The sequence below is a fragment of the Schistocerca nitens genome, chromosome 11 (assembly GCF_023898315.1).
Source record: "Schistocerca nitens isolate TAMUIC-IGC-003100 chromosome 11, iqSchNite1.1, whole genome shotgun sequence".
NCBI lineage: Eukaryota > Metazoa > Arthropoda > Insecta > Orthoptera > Acrididae > Schistocerca > Schistocerca nitens.
The window spans coordinates 20,342,540-20,349,193 of NC_064624.1; positions in this window are offsets into that span (position 1 = coordinate 20,342,540).

Consider the following 6,654-nt stretch of genomic DNA (forward strand, 5'->3'; position numbering starts at 1 on the left):
AAAATTTCGCTGAAATTGCCCGACCCTTAACCCAATTATTGAAAAAGGGTGCAAAATTTCATTGGTCTGAAGATTGTGAATCAGCATTTCAAACCCTTAAAGATAAGTTAACACACAGTCCAGTATTAGCCTACCCAGATTATAATAAAGAATTTATTTTATCCTGTGACGCAAGTGGTCATTCAGTAGGAGTTGTTTTGAGTCAGAATATTAATGGCGCGGAACACCCCATAGCCTTCGCTTCGAGACAACTAACAACGGCAGAAAGAAATTATTCCACAACGGAGAAAGAATTGTTAAGTGTTATTTATGGTATCAAATACTTTAAATGCTACTTGTATGGTAGGAAATTCAAGGTCATTACAGACCACGCAGCTTTAAAATGGTTGCTTGGATTAAAGGATCCATCTAGTCGTCTCACGCGTTGGGCCCTATGTCTTTCCGAAATGGATTTCGAAGTTATCCATAAACCAGGCAAAAAACACACAAATGCAGATTGTCTAAGTCGGAAAATAGCACTTTTGGAAGCAACAGGCCGAGATACTGAGGACTGGAGAAGGGCACAAGATGAGGATACAGAATGCAAAAAATACGCAACTCAAAAACAATTTTGCTTTGAAGATGGTGTATTATGCCGTAAAACAAAACTTGGACCGCGAATTGTTGTTCCCCAACACCTTAGACAAGAAATAATGGCAGAGGCCCACGATCATATCCTTGCAGGACACGGTGGACAGCGGACAACCGAAAGACGTGTAGCAGAGCGATTTTGGTGGCAAACCAGAAAGCAGGATGTTGCGCAGTACGTTCGTAATTGCATTGCGTGCGCACAACGAGCTGAACTTTCTCGTTCAAAAATACCCTTACAGAGGCTCCCCGAGGCTTCATGTCCATATCAAATCTGCGGAGTCGATCTCTACGGGCCATTTCATAAAACACCTGCTGGTAATAAGTATGTTCTTACAATTATAGATCACTTTTCACGCTATCTAGCTATGGTGAGTCTCCCAGATCAGCAAGCAAATACAGTTGCCCAAGCTTTAGTTAACAACTGGATACTTAAATTTGGCGTACCTGAAGCTATTATCACAGATCAGGGATCTAATTTTATGTCGGAATTAATGAAACAGCTATGCCACTTACTAAAAATACGTAAATTACGCACAACTCCGTTACACCCTCAGTGCAACGGGCGCACAGAAAGAGTTCATCGGACAATTGGCAAGATGCTTAGTTATTATATTAACGAACAACATTCTAATTGGGATACGTATTTACCAATAATCGTGTCGGTATACAACGCCAAAACGCATGAAGCAACTGGCATGTCACCTTATGAAGTGGTCTATGGGAGAAAAATGCCGTCCCCTTTTGATGTAATCAGGCAGAAAAACGGAAAAGTCGGAGAAACAGTAAGAGATTTCAGTCGAATGATGAAGGATGTATGGAGAAAGGTTCAAAAATCTAATACAAAGGCTTTGGAACGACAGGAAAGATTAGGTAATACCCAAGCTAAATATCCAAATTACAAAATCGGTCAGTGGGTTATGCTTTCAACTCCTTATATTGCAAGAGGAAAAACGAAGAAATTTGTAACAAACTACAGAGGTCCTTATCAAATTATTGAGATCACGTCACCAGTCAACGTTAAATTGCAACTGCCCACCCGAACTACTATTGTCCATGCAAGTCGTTTAAAACCTTTTAAGGGCGCTCCAGATGTGATTCCTTCAACAATAGTGTCTGCTTTTCCGAAGGGTGGAGGAAGTACCCGAAAAGGAAAAAGAGTGGCCACGCCAGCACAACATACAGACATGGCACCATACAATCTTCGACCAAGAGTACGAATGTCCTAGTTGAATCTTAGTAGACTGTAGTATACATATGTAAATAATTAATAAATGATAAGGGTTTATTTTTTAAGAAAGAAAATTTGAACGTAGAAACATGAAGATCTTGTAGTTAACAATGTATTCCTTCTTTTCTTTGTTTTTGTTTTTACTAGGTTGGTAGGTTCATAACCATTTTGTTTGCTCTTTTCAGAAAATGCCATGCAAAGCATTTCCTACACAAAACCTATCCTACCTCAATGACTCCCTTGACAGTTCCCTTCTGAAGTCATTAGATATGTTCATAAACTCACAGCAAGGCAAAATTGATGCCAATGTTATGATGCAACATGTTTTAAAATTAAAAGGTGAACACAAAACTAAAATTATAATGCTAGGAACAGGTATATCTGGAACCTTTGTGTTGGTGTTTCTACTTTGTACAGTTTTCTTTTATCTAAGACGAAAAAATAAGCCAAATAATAATATACCACTTCATCAAATCCCTGTTAACTGGATACCACACTCTTAACTGGTGTACTTCAGTAGTTACTTTTCAGCACTAGTGTATTAATTTTGTTTATTGTACTTCATTCTTTATTAAACAGTCTCTTGTTAAAATAAACAATACTGTAGAACAAATATTCTTGCATTCATATAGGGTTGATTAAACAGGTGTTGCTAGGTAACTTTCAAAGTGAATAATCTATTTTTGTTATTCATTGTCATAAAGATTTGTTACACTTATTACAACAATTTATGTAAGAACTATGTGATTCATGACCGTACAATGCTTTAGTAAAGTGCTAAAGTATTTTCAACATACTTAATGTGAAGCGTGTGCAATATGCTAAGTCGAGAGTTTTCATTGCTTGTGCTTTTGCCGTGTGAAGAGTGGAGGAATGTTGAGTGGTAAATTCGAGGGCGAATTTCTCCGAAGGGTGGAGGAATGTTGAGTGGTACTTAAGTAAATAAATTAGTGAAATCAAAGTGAACTAGAAATTAGGATATAAATGAAAAACTTGGTTTAGTTTAGAGAGTTACATACTCGCAAACAGCGGGCCGAACGGCGGAACAGAGGACACAATGACCATGAAGTCAGCAACTTCCACATAAGCGGGCGCTGTCGATTCAGCCGTCAGGGCATCGCCCGACCGGCTCACGTGTTTCTCAGTTGTCGTATGTGAGCAAAGGCCCTCGCCTACATTCCAAGAGCCAACGACCGACGTTAAGAAGATTCTTCGAGAAGCTTTTCAACGTGACAGACGAGGCAATGACCGTGAAGTCGTTCACCTCCAGTAAACTGAAGTGAATAAATACGCGAGACGCAGTGGGCCAGGAGATGAAGTCAGATGAAGACGGAGGCGGAGACGAAGACGAAGACGAGAGACGAAGGAAGAAAAGAAGAGTAGCAGTAGTTTTCAGTCAGTTTCGGTGCTGAAGACCGTCATGCAAGAAGAGTCTGCATCATGCACAGACAAACCAAGTCCGCCGCTGTAATGGAATAGCAAGCAGCCGCCGTAGCGCCAGAAGACAGAAGTTAAAAGGTATTTGAAGTCTGGTTTTTACATACCCGGGTGACTCGTGAGGACGGGAAGGAGACGGCCTCACATCAGTAGTCACCTGTGAGCTGGGATGAGGACCTGACAGCCGAAGACTGGCAAGCGGGAGTCCGTGGTTCGAGTCCGGGACACTGGCCTTCCCCCGCCGCGCCGCTCCGCTGGTCGACGCACAACACACGCGGCCGCATAGAGAAGAGAAACACTGGGACGCCACACCCAAGGTATCATCCGATGCACGACTTCGCTCGCAATAATTAAACCGGCCACCTCGCGCTGCGCGTCTCCCGACAACTGGGCGAGACAGCGACACGAGATACACACCGCTACGCGTAATCAGACGCCGCCGCCGCCGCCGCCGCTGCCGCAGCAGAAGACTTCACAAACGACACAGCTGCCGCTCTCCGAACCAGAATATTCCGTAAGATACAGTTGTACAAATCTTCAATAAAAGTTATTCTTATGTAAAAATGATGTTTCATTCGACCTCATACCCGAGCCAAGGAAGAACCCACCCTGCCCACATGTTGTTAAGAGAGAAAAGTTAATTTATTTAATATTTTCACCCTGACAGAATGCTTTAGAATGCTCATCCTGACAATTGACTTGCATCAAAAGAGAAAACCCAGTTACGTTTAGTGACAGAAGTGTCACATTTAGTAACACAATTGTTACATTTGGTATCAGAAGCCGTTTTAGTCGTTACAATGTGAAAGAAAAAAATACTGTGCAGAACATGGTAATGCTGTGCTTTTGTGTTTTGCCTACATGGCCAACATTTCTTTGTCCACAATTTAGGTTCCGAATGTCTATTAACTTGAGCGGCTGTCAGTTTATCCCTTTTAATATCCACAACAGCAGTACTGACACAGCGTCCTTTTACTTGTACCACCAAGGGGTTGCAGGATAGGGCATCAATGAAGTTTGCTCTTTTATAATGAAGTATATCAATGGAAATCGAAATGAGCATATGGCATCGAAGTTAAAATCTTCCGGGTTATTAGGCCGCGTCATGTTTCTTCTAAAATGTCGAGAGGTTGTACCAATGGAAAATTGTACTGAAATGCGGGAGGATCTGCAGCGAATTGACGCATGGTGCAGGGAATGGCAATTCAATCTCAATGTAGACAAGTGTAATGTGCTGCGAAAACATAGAAAGAAAGATCCTTTATCATTTAGCTACAAAATAGCAGGTCAGCAACTGGAAGCAGTTAATTCCATAAATTATCTGGGAGTACGCATTAGGAGTGATTTAAAATGGAATGATCATATAAAGTTGATCGTCGGTAAAGCAGATGCCAGACTGAGATTCATTGGAAGAATCCTAAGGAAATGCAATCCGAAAACAAAGGAAGTAGGTTACAGTACGCTTGTTCGCCCACTGCTTGAATACTGCTCAGCAATGTGGGATCCATACCAGATAGGGTTGATAGAAGAGATAGAGAAGATCCAATGGAGAGCAGCGCGCTTCGTTACAGGATCATTTAGTAATCACGAAAGCGTTACGGAGATGATAGATAAACTCCAGTGGAAGACTCTGTGGGAGAGACGCTCAGTAGCTCGGTACGGGCTATTGTTAAAGTTTCGAGAACATACCTTCACCGAAGAGCCAAGCAGTATATTGCTCCCTCCTACGTATATCTCGCGAAGACACCGTGAGGATAAAATCAGAGAGATTAGAGCCCACACAGAAGCATACCGACAATCCTTCTTTCCACGAATAATACGAGACTGGAATAGAAGGGAGAACCGATAGAGGTACTCAGGGTACCCTCCGCCACACACCGTCAGGTGGCTTGCGGAGTATGGATGTAGATGTAAATGTAGACGTTTCGACTCCTGTGCTGCGATCATCCTCAGGATCTTTTGGTGTCCACTGCTGCTAGAACACTGTCAGAGGCGAGTGTCGCGTCCACTTGGGGAGTTTTCTGGCGTTCGTGCTGGAGATGTGGTAGTATTGGTTAAAATTAATATTTCTACCACTAATGGGCTATAGTCATAGGCTAATAGTCCCGCTCTGATGCAGAAGAAGGGGCGTTGGTGGCTCCTGTGGATCCATTGGCGGTCCATCGTCATTGGGTAGAAAGGCACTATTCCACACTTATGCTGGGGAAGGGTTATTGGATGAAATGCCTGCTACCGTTATTGGTTGGTCGTCTTTAGTGGCTATATTCGAAACGGACAGAGCAAGAGGGGGTGGAATGTTTACCCAAAATATTATTGTCCACCAAGGTAACTTGCAGCGCGCTGCTTATGTCGCTCACACACTGCGGTCACATGTTCGTTTCCTTGATGACGGGAAGCCATGATGCAGGAAACCTATAGCTGTCCTCTCTGTTGAAATTACATGTATTCATAGAAATTTCAACCGCTTCTCTTCAGCCAGTACATGTATGTTATTGTCCGCCCCCAGTAGCTGAGTGGTCAGCATGACAGACTGTCAGTCCTAAGGGCCCAGGTTCGATTCCCAGCTGGGTCGGAGATTTTCTCCGTTCAGGGACTGGGTGTTGTGTTGTCCTAATCATAATCATTTCATACCCATCGACGCGCAAGTCGCCGAAGTGGCGTCAAATCGAAAGACTTGTAACAGGCGAGCGGTCTACCCGACGGGAAGCCCTCGTCACATGCCATTATTATTACGTATGTTATTAAAATTGATGTCAGAGCCTCAGTTCTCATGATGTTCTGCTACTGCCAATTTTGCACTTTGTTTTAGCCGCATGTGCCATTTGTGTTCCTTAATGCGTTAGTAGTGGGACTAAGAGAGTGCCAACCCACTTTCCATTGTGGCCAAATTTATTCAAGATGACGGCGCTGACTTCATCCAAGACTTGGCAACACTCCATGATGTCATCCAAGATGGAGGCTTTTGGCGGGAAAATAGGTCAATGGGCTACGTCCACTAACCTAAGCCTCTAGAAAAAATGGCGGGAAGTTTGAATTTTGGCAGGAAAATAGGTCAATTGTGCTACGTCCACTAACCTAAGACTCTAGAAAAAATTGGCGCCAAATTCTAATTCCAACAAGATAATGCATGCAAAACTGTACTTGTCTTTATTATTATTCGTTATTATTGATTATCTTTTATTAACATGCATTATCATTTATTATTATTATTGTTATTTATTATTAGTGGCCTACCTCCACCACAAAATTCGCTCCTAATTCAAATTCCAGCACTATAATGGCTGCAAAACCGTACTTGTCTTTATTATTATTGATTATTATTCATTATCTTTCATCATTTATTATTATTTATTATTATT